Source organism: Ipomoea nil, unplaced genomic scaffold (genome assembly GCF_001879475.1).
Source record: "Ipomoea nil cultivar Tokyo-kokei standard unplaced genomic scaffold, Asagao_1.1 scaffold1237, whole genome shotgun sequence".
In the NCBI taxonomy this organism is placed as follows: domain Eukaryota; kingdom Viridiplantae; phylum Streptophyta; class Magnoliopsida; order Solanales; family Convolvulaceae; genus Ipomoea; species Ipomoea nil.
Window position 1 is genome coordinate 1,896,659 of NW_017617665.1, and position 17,284 is coordinate 1,913,942.

Consider the following 17,284-nt stretch of genomic DNA (forward strand, 5'->3'; position numbering starts at 1 on the left):
GATGCTGAACTTTATTGTGTGCAAAATCTGTTACTCCGTATGATTTAATTTTTTGTTAATCTCATTTGTTTTCATAGATAAAAATGGGTGAATCAGCAGGGCCGGGGCAGATGGTAGAAGTTGTTGGGGTTGGGAAATTGAAGTCGTACATCCACAAATTAAAGAAAAAGAAAAAGAGATTGACAAATCTGTTAAAGAGGCACAAGCCCCAGAAGTAGTTAGTGGCTCTGAGTACCAATTCAAGTAGATTTCAGCAAAATGAAATGAGGTTAGAAGCTACAGCCTTGAGCCTACGGCCTATTTATTTATTTTTTATTCGATACCCACTGTCTTTAATTTCCTATATTTATTTGTCACTAATTATTTCTCTATCTCATTTCATCTTGTCCATTTTGCATGATATGTTTTTTCATAGGGTGTGGTGGCGGTTGGGCGCGTCGTGGCGTCGCCTGGCAGCGAGTTGCGGCCGGGTGCGGCGTGGGCGGTCTCCGGGCGTCGACGGCGGCGTCTCGGGGCGATGGGGTTGGCTGGGTGGTCGTCGGCGTTGTGGGGGTTGACGGGCGGCGATAGGGCTGGTGGCGTGTGGCCGGCGGGTTCGTGGGGCGTTGTCGGCTTTGGGGTGGGGGTGCGGCGGAAGAGAGAGGGAGAGTGAGGAAGAGGGGGTGTGAGGAAGAAAAGGGTTTTGATTTGGGGGTTTTTGAGATTTTTAGGGATTTGTAGGGGTTTAAGAAGGGAGTGTTCCCTTGAGGTTTCAAGAAATACTCATAGTCTAGTGGTTTGGAACTTGGTCTTATAAGTGGGAAGTTTAAGGTTCCATTCCCATTGGTAACATTAGTTTTCTTTGTTGTGTTTTTGTCATTTTCCTTCTTTTTTCTTCTAGTGGTGGGGAATTTGATTGGTCCCCCATATGGTCTGTTTGTTGTCAAATTTTCTCTTTTTACGCTAGAATATTTCGATTTTATTTAAAAATGATTCCGGAGTAGCTAAGCTAAGTAGCCTTTCTACAAGGGTGGTTACAAGGGGTTTCTTAGTCTATCCTAAACAGAATTCGTCTTTTTGGTTTCCCTCTGGTGGATGCGCGTGATCCTCCTCTTCCGGGGTCATGTTCTCTTCGTTGAGGTTGCCCTCGTTCCCAAGTTCGGCTTGTGTGCGGCTCATGATGAATACTTTCCCGGGGGTACCGTGATTCCCTTGGTTGCTTGCGCCTCCGTGTTGTCCCATGTTTATGGGGCGTGAGCTTGAGGGTTGTAAGCAGTGGAAGGCCCTGTGTCCTTCTTTTCCACAGTTGAAGCACCATAAGGGGTTCCCCATGCAGTCCCTGCCTCTGTGGCTTTGGTTGTATTTTGGGCAAGGGAAGCCCCCTGTATTGGCTTCGTCGTTTCTTGGGGGTGGTCTTTGTCCAGTTGGGTTGTTTGGCCTCGTGTTGGTGTCGGCTCTTGTTCTCTTTATTGGTGGTGCACCTCCTCTTGTGTTCCTTTTTCGAAACTGATCTTGAACCCCACATTGTAGTAGTTGGATTCAGTAGAAGTTGGCAGCACTGGAGTAAGCCTCGTTGAGGGTCCGGGGCCTGTTTACTACTAGTGATTTCCGAGCTTCGAAGTTGAGGCCCGATACAAACCTTTCTATTTTTGTTGATTCTGTGGGGATTAACTCTTGCGCGAAGCGTGCCAGTTCGAGGAATCGTTTATGGTATTCCGTGATGGTAGCCGCTCCTTGTTTTAGGTTGAGGAACTCTTCGTGCATAGAGGCTTTTACGTGTGCCGGGTAGAATCGTTCTCGCAGGCGTGTTTTTAGGCTTTCCCAGTTGAATCCTGGTTCTTGCCTGTAAGTGGGTCCTTCGTGGATCCACCAAAGGTCTACCTCGTGTCCGAAATAGAATGAGGCTATCTCGACACGACGCTCTTCTGGGCATTCTACCAATCCCAGAATCTTGTCGAAGGTCCGTATCCATTCCTCGATGATGGTGGGATCTTCTTCTCCTGAGAACGTGGGTGGTCAATGGTTTGAAACTTGTCGGGCGACTTCTGAGTTTGCGTTCGGTGGAGGGAATGGTGGCATGTTGTTGCGGAGGGCTATGTCGCTTAGCGCTTGGGCGACCTGGGTGAGTTGCTGTAGGGTTTGAGCCAGGGGGTCGTGTGTGGTGGGTTCCAGAGTCCTTGATTGTCTTCTGTTTGGTGCCATGTTGCTAGATCTATAGAGTCAATGTTTATAGTGATTTAGAGGGTTGCTCCCTTACCTCGGTGTGATAAGCGAAGGGGGTTTATTTAAATTAGGGCGGAGTAATGTGAGGGGAGGTCATGTGTAGGCTTCTCAATCTCACCACGCGTTGTAAGATTCCTGAGTCCTATGTTCCTAAATTCCTAGAGTTCAGGCCTAATGTCCTAAAGCCTGGTCTTAAAAGTCTTATCTAGGGTCAAACTTAGGCTCTGGTACCATCTGTAACACCCCGAAATTTTTCAATTTTTAAGACTTATATAATAGAGTTAAATTCTCATTAATTCCCAAAAGTATAATATAAAAGTATGGGGTGCTATGCCACACCTGAGCTAGAGAACTCAGGTGCACAGGCTAATTATCTAAATCCTTAATAATGTCAATACATGAGCATGGCACGCAGGCCGAAAGGGAACTATCTACTCTACGCTTCCAATCTCTAGCGCGCTCCAGTGCCTACTCATCCGTGCCTGAAAGCCAAATATATCTGTTCAGCGAGAGATGCTAGTAACCCACTCCAACGCGTTGAAATACATTATAGATAAGTATATATATATATATATATATATATATATATATATATATATATATATATATATATATATATATACAAAAATCATTTCGAAGCAGGAAGATATATACTTAAGAGACACTAGTTTTAAAACCGGGAATAGACTCAGCAAATAGGGACAAGCACATCAAACAATAATAAACAGTTAAGTAGAGATAACATCATAAGGATTACGCATCTAAGGTCACAGATCACTTTCCATTTCCAAAACACATCATCACTTAATCGCCATTCACATCACATAATCATTGATGGCGCCACGGGACCAATCGCATGCCCCGAACATGAGGGTTAATGCTTGTAGCATTAACACGGCCCCGCAGCACCCTACCTCAGTACCGTGGTACGAGGGGAGTTGATCGCAACCAACCCTTTGAGAACCGCTGACGAACTCAACGTCGGATCACGATCCGACATACCGCTGACGCACACAGTCGGTGGACCGCGATCCCCTTTACAAGGGAGGACTTACGACCCTACACACCGTCGATACGCACAGTCGGTGGACCATAGCGGATCAAGCCCGGCTTACCGCTGAGCTATACTCAGTCGGTGGGCGAAGATCCTCGGAGACTATGGCCCTACACACCGCTTTCGCTCTCCCACCATTCGGTGGATCGCAGCCAGCCGTAGCCCTACACATCGCCTGATTACTCAGGTCGGTGGACTACAGCCTTCCTCGGCTTATTGGCCCTACACACCGTCCTAACGCGTTCAGGTCCGGTGGGTCATAGCACCGAGGCCCATATTTGGACCTGTAGTCCAAGAAGTATATCAATTTGGCCTTAGCCACTTCTGAGCCTTAGCTCAGGAACAATCTATTGGCCTTTAGCCACTTCCGAACCTTCAGTCCGGGAACCATCCATTCGGTCTTCAACCGACTTCCGAACCTTAGTCCGGGAACCACCCAATTGGCCTATAGCCAAAATGGGGGATCATGCAACACATAACACGTAGGAGCACGTAATAGCATATTGGGAGGGGAAAGACATATAAATAAACTTACGCGTGATCATTGTTAGGAATAAAGTGTAATGGTTTTGATATGCCAAATTTGTATTTGTAGATCCCCCAATTTTATTTCTAGGTCTAGTAGAGTCTTAGACCGTGATCGGGAAATTATTTAATTATGAAAAGAGAAAAACAGAGGAAGATGGATGAAAATAGAAGAAGAAGATATAAAGCCGAAACTCAAGAATTTGTCTGGAGAAAATGACAAATTGAAGAAGAAGATGAAAGATATGAAATCACGTCAATGCTACTCAAAGAAGATATCCCAGAAGAATTTTCATGAAGAAAATTAATATTGGAAGAATGCATGAAATTGACTTGGAGATCAAGCCTCTATGGAAAGAAAGAAGTACAGCAAATGTGATTGGAGATTTAATCAAAAGCTGTACGGACGAAGTGGATGATGCTTGATATATTATCCGAGCCAATGTAGAATTGAAATCGGGAGCCAATTGAGTATGGGAGCCAATGTAGAATTGAAATTGGGAGCCAATTGAGGTTGTAGTATGGGATGCAATTTCAAAGTTGGGGAACGATTCAAAATTGAGGTTGTAGTATGGGATGCAATTTCAAAGTTGGGGAATGATTCAAAGAAGACATGGAGATCAAATTGAATTGAGATGAAATTCAAATACCAGGAGAAGTCTGGGAGCCAATTTCAAAGTCAAAATCAACAATTCAAATTGGGAAGCAATTGAAAGCACCAGGACCAGTTGGGAGCCAATTGCAAGTCAAAGTCAATTGGGAGCCAATTACAATGGAGAAATTCAAATTGGGTGCCAATTACAAGCCAATTGAAATTGGGTGTCAATTACAATGGAGAAATTCAAATTGGGTGGAAGTTCAAAGCCAGTTTGAAGTCTGAGAACACCCAGACGTGAGAATGAAGAAGATGAAGATGAACTTACAGTGAAAATATTCTCACAAGGAAAAATACTAGTTTAACTAGTATGGGATTAAATTGATGAATATTTTTAAATCCCAAAGATACAAAGACCACTTCAGAGCTGATCAGAGAAGCCATTCTACACCAAAACTGAGACCCAGATATTTCCACTCAACGTAAAACCAGAGGAATATCAGATGAAGTTTGGGAGCTCATTTACATGGAGATGAAACTCCATCAACGGCTAGCTTATCTCTTTCTGACATTTTTGCAGAAGATAAGATAAGATCTCTGACAAAAGATACAAGATTTCAAAAATGAGAGCGTCTCTTTCCAACGGACAGATTCTCATTACCAGCTATAAAATGATGAAGATATGAAGACTGAAGATAAAAGAGGAACTCACGAACAAGAGAGCAGAAAATTCGAATCCATCAAAGGGATCGAATAGAACAATTAAGCTTGAAAGAGCATAGAGCAAAAATCTCATTTGGTACAGAGCATACAAAAAATCTTCAAGTGAGAAGTGAGAAAAGAAAAAGAACTCAGAGAGCTTCAAAAGAGAAATATTCTGAGAGTTCTTAAACAGAGCAAAACAGAGCATAGAAATCAAGTGCTTTACTTGATTCATTCAAAGAGAGAAAACACTCAGATCTATCAAGAGAAATCTTTCCAGAGTGTTTATCTTCATCAAAGAGACCTGCGCATCATTGAAGATCATCTACAGAGTCTCAGAAGTTGGAAGCAAGACAACACTTGTTTTGGAGCAAAACAAGAGAAGGGAGGAAAGTAGCACGGAGCTGTGAAATCCTGGATTGTCACAAGGAGCTGTGAGATCCGAAGCAGCAGTGTCGGAGGCACTGGGCGTGATTGGTGTGGGCTTGGTGATCAAAGCACCAGATCACGGATACGTTTCTACCGGAGTGTGGAAGACGGGGGGAAAGTAACACGGAGTCGTGAAATCCTGGGATAGTAGCGCGGCGACGTGAAACCCGAAGCAGCAGTGTGGTGTCACTGGGCGTGATTAGTGCGGGCTTTGTGATCAAAGCACTAGATCACGGAAATTCATTGTATCTTGGAACCAAGGAGTGGTAGATATAGTGAATTGGCTCTTGGAGAAAAGAGCAAGTGGAGTAGGAGGATTACACCACCTCGCGAACCACTATAATTGTCTTGTGTTCTTTACTGCTTTCTTTACATACTGCTCTTTATATATTTGCTCTCACAAAGATATACTGCTCACACAATCTCCCACACACTTTATGTTTATTTATTTCCGCTGTGCACCATACTCTAACAATCTAGTTAAGAGTTTTGGTTTATCTCTGTCTTAGCAATTGTTGTGCTGTGCGAAAAAGTTTGAAAGTCTATTCATCCCCCCCCCCCCCCCCCCCCTCTAGACTTTCACCTTACCTCTTTTGGGACCAACAATTGGTATCAGAGCGGGTGCCTATCCGAGTCAGAATTTATCTCTAACTGATACCAACAATTGGTATCAGAGCAGGCTGTCTATTTAGGCCAAATTGCTATCTAAGCACGTGCCTAACTGGGTCAACCGTTTCTGACTGCTAGACAGATCCATTCTACAAGTGTGTGAATTGGATTAATCTTTCATATCTCTCGTGATGATGATGAAGAAAGATTTTGCTCAAAATCTATTATTCTCTCTTGATAAATTTGATGATTGGAAAGTTCGTATGCAGGTACACTTATCGGCCTTACACGATGAAATGTGGGAAGTTATTTCCACTGGCCCTATAGAAATATTAAAAATCAATACGGCGTTTGTCCTATCCCCGGATGCTCCACAGTACGTACAAAAGCCAAAACCGGAATGGACATCGGATGATAGAACGCGGAATAATCTTGACAATATTGCCAAGGATATTCTATTCAAAGCCGTTGATGATACAATATTTCCGAAGATCCGAAAGTGTGCCACTGCCAAAGAAATATGGGAAACTCCCATCAAGGTTGGCGAAGGAGATGAACAAGAAAAGGATAATAAGCTCACAATCGCCATGAAGAAGTTTGAAGATTTCAAAATGCTCTCAAATGAAAGTGTTGCAGACATGGAAGCTCGAATGATCAAAGTTCTTGGAGAGATTAGTGATCTTGGCAAAAATATTAGCCAAAAAGAAATTAATCTCAAAATTCTACGAGGCTTACCATCTGCATGGGATATGAAGGTTACGGCTATGCGCGATCACCGAGATCTAAGAATGTTGTCAACAGACAAATTATTCAGTGATCTAAAAGCATATGAGTTCGAAATGAAGGCCAAAGATGATGATGTACATGAAGCTCAAAATTCTGCTCTAATGGCCGAACAACCGTCAACCTCCAGGTCAGTAGAAAATAATGTTGATTTTATGACTGACGAACAATTTGCTCTTTTTGTCAAAAAGTTTAGAAGGTTTATGCGAAAAGGAGACAACAAAAATTCTGCTCGTGGAAAATTCATCTCTCGCATAACACATGAAGAAAAAGTCGAAGAAAATAAGGATTTGTGCTACAATTGCCGCAAACCCGGACATTTTAAAATAAATTGTCCGTATCCGATCGTTAGCAAGTATCAAGGCAAAAATGTTGAATCTACGCCGAACAAATCCGAAAGCAAAAGGTTCAAGCGCGACAAAAGAAAAGCTCTCGTTAGCAACGAACCAAACGAAAATGATGATTCGGAGGATTCATCATCAAGCGATGAAAGTTCATGTTCGGATGATGATACGGCGCTAATATGCAAGTCAATTGAGTTGAGTACAAGTGAAGATTGTCTTATGGCTCTTGACGCAGAGGAAGAAGAGGTAACATCTAATTCTTTCAATTATGTTAATTCTTCTTTTTCTCGTGAATCTATTGACAATCTAATGCGAGAATATCAAGAGATTATGCTCACTCATCCTCAACTCAAGGAGCGCAATAATATTCTAACTCTTGAAAAAGAAGAAATGAATAAAAAATTGCAAGATGCTTTACTTGAAGTGAGTAAATTGAAGAATGAAAATATTCATCTTCAAGAAGAGTGTAAAGCTAGAGAGGTTAGAGAACATAATCTTAGAGCTACTATTGCTACGTTCACTAATTCGTCTAAAATTATAGATAAAATGGTGAGCATGCAAAAGCCATCAGGAGATAGAACCGGAATTGGTTATGACTCCACATGTTCTCAAACCCCTCAAAATCTGACTAATTCTACTACTACTTTAAATAATAAAGTTCAAGTGGTAAAATTTGTTAAAAGTCAGAATAGCACGATGAGACAAGGACTTGGCTATCAATCAAACGCAAAGTCGAATGTTGAAAGGCCGAAACAAGTTTATACTACGGCAAAGCAACAAAAATTCTACAAGCAAAGATATGCCAAAGAGTCAAGTGCAAAAAGATTTCATAGAAAAGAGGGAAGCTTTTCTAGAAATAAAGTTGGGAGATTTTATCCCACTCAAAAAGATTGGTTGTGCAATAGATGTAATACTTTTTATAGACCAAAGCAACCATTCTCTTCCCAGGTGCCAAAATTTAAAAATAATTTTCAAAACCCGGCGCCAAAAATATTTTCTAATGTGAGTTATGATTATCATGTCTCTAATGGTTACAAATCGCCTCATCTAAATTCAATAAGATCAAGGTGGGTTTGGTTACCAAAAATCACTAACAGTAAAGGACCCAAGCAAGTATCGGTACCTAAAGTTAATTAATCTTTTTTGCAGGATGTTTGGTACATCGATAGTGGTTGCTCACGCCACATGACTAGAAATAAATCATATCTAGTTAATTTCAAAGAAATCGATGGACCAAAAGTTATATTCGGAGGAAATCAAAATTATGGAATTACAAAAGGAGTTGGCACGATCAAGAAAAATGGTTTGAAGATTGAAGATGTTTCTTTCGTTGATGGATTAAAATTTAATTTGTTGAGCACTAGTCAATTTTGTGATAAAGGCTATCTTGTAGAATTTTCTAAAGATAATTGCCTAATCAAAAATGAGCTCACAAATGAGATTGTTTTATCTGGAAAACGGCGAAAGAACATGTATATTGTGTATTGGAGCACAAGAAAAGATTCAGTGTGCTTAATGGCCAGAAATTCGAATGAAGCTAATTAGGAATGGCACAGAAAGCTCAACCACTTAAACTTCAAGACTATCAATCAGCTTGCAAAGAAGAATCTAGTAGAAGGCTTGCCAGATATTATCTTCAAGAAGGACCAAGTGTGTGATGCATGCCAACGAGGAAAGCAAATCAAATCATCATTCAAATCAAAGACACACGAGTCAACGTCAAGACCGCTAAGCTAACTACATATGGACTTATTTGGACCGGTTGATCCAATAAGTGTAAGTGGTAAGAAATATACTCTCGTTGTTGTTGATGATTTTTCCAGGTACACTTGGACCGTGTTTCTCAAGAAGAAAAATGAAGTTGAGCAAGTTCTACCGAAGCTGTTGAAGCAACTACAAAATGAGAAAGAATTGCAAATATCAAAAATACGAACGGATCGCGGAACCGAGTTCGTGAATGGAGTTATACAAGCTTTTTGCAATTCACATGGAATTTCTCATCAATTATCTGCCGCAAGAACACCGCAACAAAACGGTGTTGCCGAAAGAAGAAACCGGACGCTCAAAGAAGCCGCACGAGTGATGATTAGTGTTGCCGGTCTCCCGAAGCGATATTGGGCAGAAGTTATCAACACTTCTTGTTACACGCAAAATCAAAGCATGATCCATAAGCAGTACAAGAAGACGCCATATGAGTTATATAAAAGGAGAAAACCAAATATTGGTTATTTTCATATTTTTGGATGCAAATGTTTTATTCATATTAATGAGAAATTGTATCTAAAAGCTTTTGATGAGCGTGCAGATGAAGGAATTTTTCTAGGATATTCAGCTACTAGCAAGGCGTTCAGAATTTTGAATAAAAGATCAATGGTGGTTGAAGAATCCATACACGTGGTATTTGATGAAAAATCACAGATCAAAAATGATGCACTGGACGAAGAAATTGCTCAAAATGGTAACAAGTGTCATATTGATTTTTGTGATACTAATGATACGTGTGAAGATGATGTTTTGCAGGGAATGGATGAGTTGGAAATTAATTCTCTAGAAAATCCCATCCCTCACCCAGAAGAAGTTGGAAATTCTTTAAATAATAATTTTGGGAGTGATGCCTCACGTGGGAATGGAGATGCAGTACAAGTTGGTGATCCAATTAATGATCAAATTGCATGTGATGTTGGTAATCAATTTCAAGACAATTTAATTGATGAAATTCGAACCAACACTGCAAATTCACAACAAATGGATCCACCCAGTACCATGCACCCATTTCAACCAGATTTAAGATGACACAAAAATCACCCTCCAGAATTAATTATTGGGAATATCCATGAAGGCGTGAAAACAAGATCATCTACCATGGAAGCATTGTTCACGTGTTATCTATCTCAGATTGAACCAAAAGAAATTGACGAAGCTCTCAATGATCCGGATTGGATAAATGCTATGCAAGAGGAGCTCGATCAATTCAAAAGAAATGATGTTTGGGAACTTGTTCCAAGACCGCCGAACCACAATGTTGTAGGAACCAAATGGGTCTTCCGGAACAAAGCAAACGATGAAGGCGTAATTGTTAGGAATAAAGCAAGGCTCGTTGCAAAAGGATACTCTCAAGAAGAAGGAATAGATTTTGATGAAACTTTTGCACCGGTAGCCCGACGTGAAGCAATCAGAATTTTCCTAGCCTACGCCGCACACAAAGATTTCACCGTTTATCAAATGGATGTGAAAAGCGCATTCTTGAATGGTCTACTCGAAGAAGAAGTTTATGTCGAACAACCCCCAGGTTTTGAGGTAAAAGACGAAGGTGATAAAGTCTACAAACTTAAAAAGGCATTGTATGGGTTGAAACAAGCACCTCGAGCTTGGTATGATACTTTGTCAATGTTCTTGATAAGCTGTGGATTCACCAAAGGCCTTGTTGACAAAACTCTATTTAGAATTCAAGATGGTGATCATATTTTATTAGTGAAAATATATGTTGATGATATTATTTTTGGAAGCACTAACAATTCTTTGTGTGAGAAATTTTCGAAGCTTATGCAGAATAAATTCGAAATGAGCAAGATGGGTGAATTGAATTACTTCTTGGGCTTACAAGTCAAACAACTGAAAGAAGGAGTATTCATTAATCAAGCAAAGTACACCCGCGACTTGATAAAGAAGTTTGGCCTTGATGGAAAATCATCGATCAAAATTCCAATGAGCACATCAATAAGGCTAGACAAAGATGAAGATGGAAAGGATGTCGATCAAACAAAATATAGAGGAATGATTGGTTCACTTCTATATCTTACTGCAAGAAGGTCGGACATTTCTTATGCTGTGGGCGTGTGTGCAAGATTCCAAGCAAATCCAAAAGAAAGCCACCTCACCGCAACAAAGAAGATCATACGATATCTGAAAGGCACAATCAATGTTGGATTGTGGTATCCAAAAGGTACAGATTTTACTCTAACAGGTTTTTCAGATGCGGATTTTGCAGGTTGCAAAATAGACAGAAAAAGCACTTCCGGGACATGCCAGTTCTTGGGGGGAAGGCTTGTTTCTTGGTTCAGCAAAAAGCAAAATTCCATCGCAACTAGTACCGCCGAGGCCGAATATATTGCTGCAGGAAGTTGTTGTGCGCAAATTTTGTGGATGAAGCAACAATTGAAGGATTACGGAGTTAATTGTGATGACGTTAGTATTTATTGTGATAATACTAGTGCAATCGCTATCACTCACAATCCGGTGCTTCACTCAAAAACCAAACATATCGACATTCGACATCATTTTATAAGGGATCACATTGAAAAGAAAAATCTGAAGATCGAATATATCCCTACGGAAAACCAAGTTGCTGATATTCTCACGAAGCCTTTATGCGAAACGAGATTTTCTACCTTAAGGCACGAGTTGGGAATGATCGAAATGAGCTAAGTATCACTAGACTTAATCTCTCTATTTAAATTGATACTTGTGCTCAAAATTAATTGTTTTACGTGGATAAATTGTTTTATGTGTTTCTATGCATGTTTTTATTCGAAATATTTATGTGATAAAATTGCAATATGTGTTAGAAATTTATTTGTGTATTTGCATGTATTATTTAACTTGAGATCATATGCCATGCAAATTAATTTGATAAAATATGCAATTCGTGATTTATTTGATAATTTGTATACTGCATGTTTTAATGTGTTAATCAGTTTTTGAGTATGTGTTCATGTTTCTGTAAATTAACTAACTTGTTTGCATGAACAATTTGCTCTAAAAATGATTTACCATGTTTATTTGATAATATATATGTGCTATGTGCAAAATGTCATTTAATATGTTATTTGTATGTGTGTTTCGTATATATGCATTATATGTGATATAAATATCTATAAAATGTTTTAGAAATCTAGAAATTAGTATTTTTGTTAGTTTATAAAATATTTTGGAATCTGATTAATATGTTTTATATAAAGTTGTTTCTAGTTATAAATTAGGAATATGTGTGTTAATTGTGTTAATTTCCAAATTATATGTATTTTAATTAGGAATGCCGTGTATATGAGTTTAATATAATTGGTATGTGTGATTAATTAATTGTGGAATAATTTTTGCTACTAACAAGATGTTTGAGTGTGTTTATATCTGTGGTACACGATTTTGGGAAGGAAATCAGGAGATAAAGGAGAAAAATTTAGAGTTTAATTAGGCATCAAACCTCCACCCATAAACTCCTACACTTTCTAAGCCTCCACCCAACCTAAACCTCCCCCCATAATCCTCTCCTATATCAGCACCCTTCCCAACCGATTCGTTCTCACTCAAATCGTCACCCTAATCCCTCATTAAATCTCCTAGAAACCGCTACCCATCACATCCACCGCTTTCTCGACCAATGAAGAGTCATGAAAGCATTCATCACACCTTTTGAAACCAAACGTCGTCTATATCCAGAGAAAACCCTTCAACCCCTTCATCATTAGCTCACACGGTTCTAGCACCTTCATAGGCCTATAAATTAGGACCTGAAGCAAACAAATCTGTGTGGAGATTTCTTTTGTTTGTATCTATTTGTTTTTGCAGGCTTCGATGACTCCAAAGAATCAAGAAAAGAGAAGATCTTCCAGGAGAGTAGCCGAGCAAGCAAGACAAGCGATGCTGAGGGCTCGACATGCTGCAAATGGAGGACATGAAGTTGGAGACACACCTAGCGATCCTCTCATCCTATTTTCTGAAGAAGAGGAAGGACAACCACCGACCAAGGATCAAGTTCAAAGAAGTCCAAAGGTCTCAACAGTGCAGCTACGACGCTCGACGCCATCACCACTGTCCTCTCGTCCTCTAACCCGCAGCTTCAAGCGATCTGCTCAACTCTCAATGGAACCCGGATTAGTCTATACTCTGAAATCAAGCTCTCCGTCTTCACGAAAATTAATATTGGAAGAATGCATGAAATTGACTTGGAGATCAAGCATCTATGGAAAGAAAGAAGTACAGCAAATGTGATTGGAGATTTAATTAAAAGCTGTACGGACGAAGTGGATGATGCTTGATATATTATCCAAAATGGCTCAAGTTTGAAACTCACCATCAACAATTTTACAAGGTAAAATTTGAGAAGTCAAATTAAATTAATCATTGAAATTGGGAGCAAGTTTCACATGGAAATCAATTCAATATGGGAGCCAATGTAGAATTGAAATTGGGAGCCAATCAATTCAATATGGGAGCCAATGTAGAATTGAAATTGGGAGCCAATTGAGGTTGTAGTATGGGATGCAATTTCAAAGTTGGGGACCGATTCAAAGAAGACATGGAGATCGATGCAATTGCACTTGGGAGCCAATTCAGAGAAATCAATTGAAATTGGGAGCAAGTTTCACATGGGAGCCAATGTAGAATTGAAATTGGGAGCCAATTGAGGTTGTAGTATGGGATGCAATTTCAAAGTTGGGGACCGATTCAAAGAAGATATGGAGATCAAATTGAATTGAGATGAAATTCAAATACCAGGAGAAGTCTGGGAGCCAATTTCAAAGTCAAAATCAACAATTCAAATTGGGAAGCAATTGAAAGCACCAGGACCAGTTGGGAGCCAATTGCAAGTCAAAGTCAATTGGGAGCCAATTACAATGGAGAAATTCAAATTGGGTGCCAATTACAAGCCAATTGAAATTGGGTGTCAATTACAATGGAGAAATTCAAATTGGGTGGAAGTTCAAAGCCAGTTTGAAGTCTGAGAACACCCAGACGTGAGAATGAAGAAGATGAAGATGAACTTACAGTGAAAATATTCTCACAAGGAAAAATACTAGTTTAACTAGTATGGGATTAAATTGATGAATATTTTTAAATCCCAAAGATACAAAGACCACTTCAGAGCTGACCAGAGAAGCCATTCTACACCAAAACTGAGACCCAGATATTTCCACTCAACATAAAACCAGAGGAATATCAGATGAAGTTTGGGAGCTCATTTACATGGAGATGAAACTCCATCAACGGCTAGCTTATCTCTTTCTGACATTTTTGCAGAAGATAAGATAAGATCTCTGACAAAAGATACAAGATTTCAAAAATGAGAGCGTCTCTTTCCAACGGACAGATTCTCATTACCAGCTATAAAATGATGAAGATATGAAGACTTGAAAATAGAAGAGGAACTCACGAACAAGAGAGCAGAAAATTCGAATCCATCAAAGGGATCGAATAGAACAATTAAGCTTGAAAGAGCATAGAGCAAAAATCTCATTTGGTACAGAGCATACCAAAAATCTTCAAGTGAGAAGTGAGAAAACAAAAAGAACTCAGAGAGCTTCAAAAGAGAAATATTCTGAGAGTTCTTAAACAGAGCAAAACAGAGCATAGAAATCAAGTGCTTTACTTGATTCATTCAAAGAGAGAAAACACTCAGATCTATCAAGAGAAATCTTTCCAGAGTGTTTATCTTCATCAAAGAGACCTGCGCATCATTGAAGATCATCTACAGAGTCTCAGAAGTTGGAAGCAAGACAACACTTGTTTTGGAGCAAAACAAGAGAAGGGAGGAAAGTAGCACGGAGCTGTGAAATCCTGGATTGTCACACGGAGCTGTGAGATCCGAAGCAGCAGTGTCGGAGGCACTGGGCGTGATTGGTGTGGGCTTGGTGATCAAAGCACCAGATCACAGATACGTTTCTACCGGAGTGTGGAAGACGGGGGGAAAGTAACACGGAGTCGTGAAATCCTGGGATAGTAGCGCGGCGACGTGAAACCCGAAGCAGCAGTGTGGTGTCACTGGGCGTGATTAGTGCGGGCTTTGTGATCAAAGCACTAGATCACGGAAATTCATTGTATCTTGGAACCAAGGAGTGGTAGATATAGTGAATTGGCTCTTGGAGAAAAGAGCAAGTGGAGTAGGAGGATTACACCACCTCGCGAACCACTATAATTGTCTTGTGTTCTTTACTGCTTTCTTTACATACTGCTCTTTATATATTTGCTCTCACGAAGATATACTGCTCACACAATCTCGCACACACTTTATGTTTATTTATTTCCGCTGTGCACCATACTCTAACAATCTAGTTAAGAGTTTTGGTTTATCTCTGTCTTAGCAATTGTTGTGCTGTGCGAAAAAGTTTGAAAGTCTATTCACCCCCCCCCCCCCCTCTAGACTTTCACCTTACCTCTTTTAGGACCAACAATTGGTATCAGAGCGGGTGCCTATCCGAGTCAGAATTTGTCTCTAACTGATACCATCAATTGGTATCAGAGCAGGCTGTCTATTTAGGCCAAATTGCTATCTAAGCACGTGCCTAACTGGGTCAACCGTTTCTGACTGCTAGACAGATCCATTCTACAAGTGTGTAAATTGGATTAATCTTTCATATCTCTCGTGATGATGATGAAGAAAGATTTAGCTCAAAATCTATTATTCTCTCTTGATAAATTTGATGATTGGAAAGTTCGTATGCAGGTAAACTTATCGGCCTTACACGATGAAATGTGGGAAGTTATTTCCACTGGCCCTATAGAAATATTAAAAATCAATACGGCGTTTGTCCTATCCCCGGATGCTCCACAGTACGTTCAAAAGCCAAAATCGGAATGGACATCGGACGATAGAACGCGGAATAATCTTGACAATATTGCCAAGGATATTCTATTCAAAGCCGTTGATGATACAATATTTCCGAAGATCCGAAAGTGTGCCACTGCCAAAGAAATATGGGAAACTCTCATCAAGATTGGCGAAGGAGATGAACAAGAAAAGGATAATAAGCTCACAATCGCCATGAAGAAGTTTGAAGATTTCAAAATGCTCTCAAATGAAAGTGTTGCAGACATGGAAGCTCGAGTGATCAAAGTTCTTGGAGAGATTAGTGATCTTGGCAAAAATATTAGCCAAAAAGAAGTTAATCTCAAAATTTTACGAGGCTTACCATCTGCATGGGATATGAAGGTTACGGCTATGCGCGATCACCGAGATCTAAGAATGTTGTCAACAGACAAATTATTCAGTGATCTAAAAGCATATGAGTTCGAAATGAAGGCCAAAGATGATGATGTACATGAAGCTCAAAATTCTGCTCTAATGGCCGAACAACCGTCAACCTCCAGGTCAGTAGAAAATAATGTTGATTTTATGACTGACGAACAATTTGCTCTTTTTGTCAAAAAGTTTAGAAGGTTTATGCGAAAAGGAGACAACAAAAATTCTGCTCGTGGAAAATTCATCTCTCGCATAACACAAGAAGAAAAAGTCGAAGAAAATAAGGATTTGTGCTACAATTGCCGCAAACCCGGACATTTTAAAATAAATTGTCCGTATCCGATCGTTAGCAAGTATCAAGGCAAAAATGTTGAATCTACGCCGAACAAATCCGAAAGCAAAAGGTTCAAGCGCGACAAAAGAAAAGCTCTCGTTAGCAACGAACCAAACGGAAATGATGATTCGGAGGATTCATCATCAAGCGATGAAAGTTCATGTTCGGATGATGATACGGCGCTAATATGCAAGTCAATTGAGTTGAGTACAAGTGAAGATTGTCTTATGGCTCTTGACACAGAGGAAGAAGAGGTAACATCTAATTCTTTCAATTCTGTTAATTCTTCTTTTTCTCGTGAATCTATTGACAATCTAATGCGAGAATGTCAAGAGATTATGCTCACTCATCCTCAACTCAAGGAGCGCAATAATATTCTAACTCTTGAAAAAGAAGAAATGAATTAAAAATTGCAAGATGCTTTACTTGAAGTGAGTAAATTGAAGAATGAAAATATTCATCTTCAAGAAGAGTGTAAAGCTAGAGAGGTTAGAGAACATAATCTTAGAGCTACTATTGCTACGTTCACTAATTCGTCTAAAATTATAGATAAAATGGTGAGCATGCAAAAGCCATCAGGAGATAGAACCGGAATTGGTTATGACTCCACATGTTCTCAAACCCCTCAAAATCTGACTAATTCTACTACTACTTTAAATAATAAAGTTCAAGTGGTAAAATTTGTTAAAAGTCAGAATAGCACGATGAGACAAGGACTTGGCTATCAATCAAACGCAAAGTCGAATGTTGA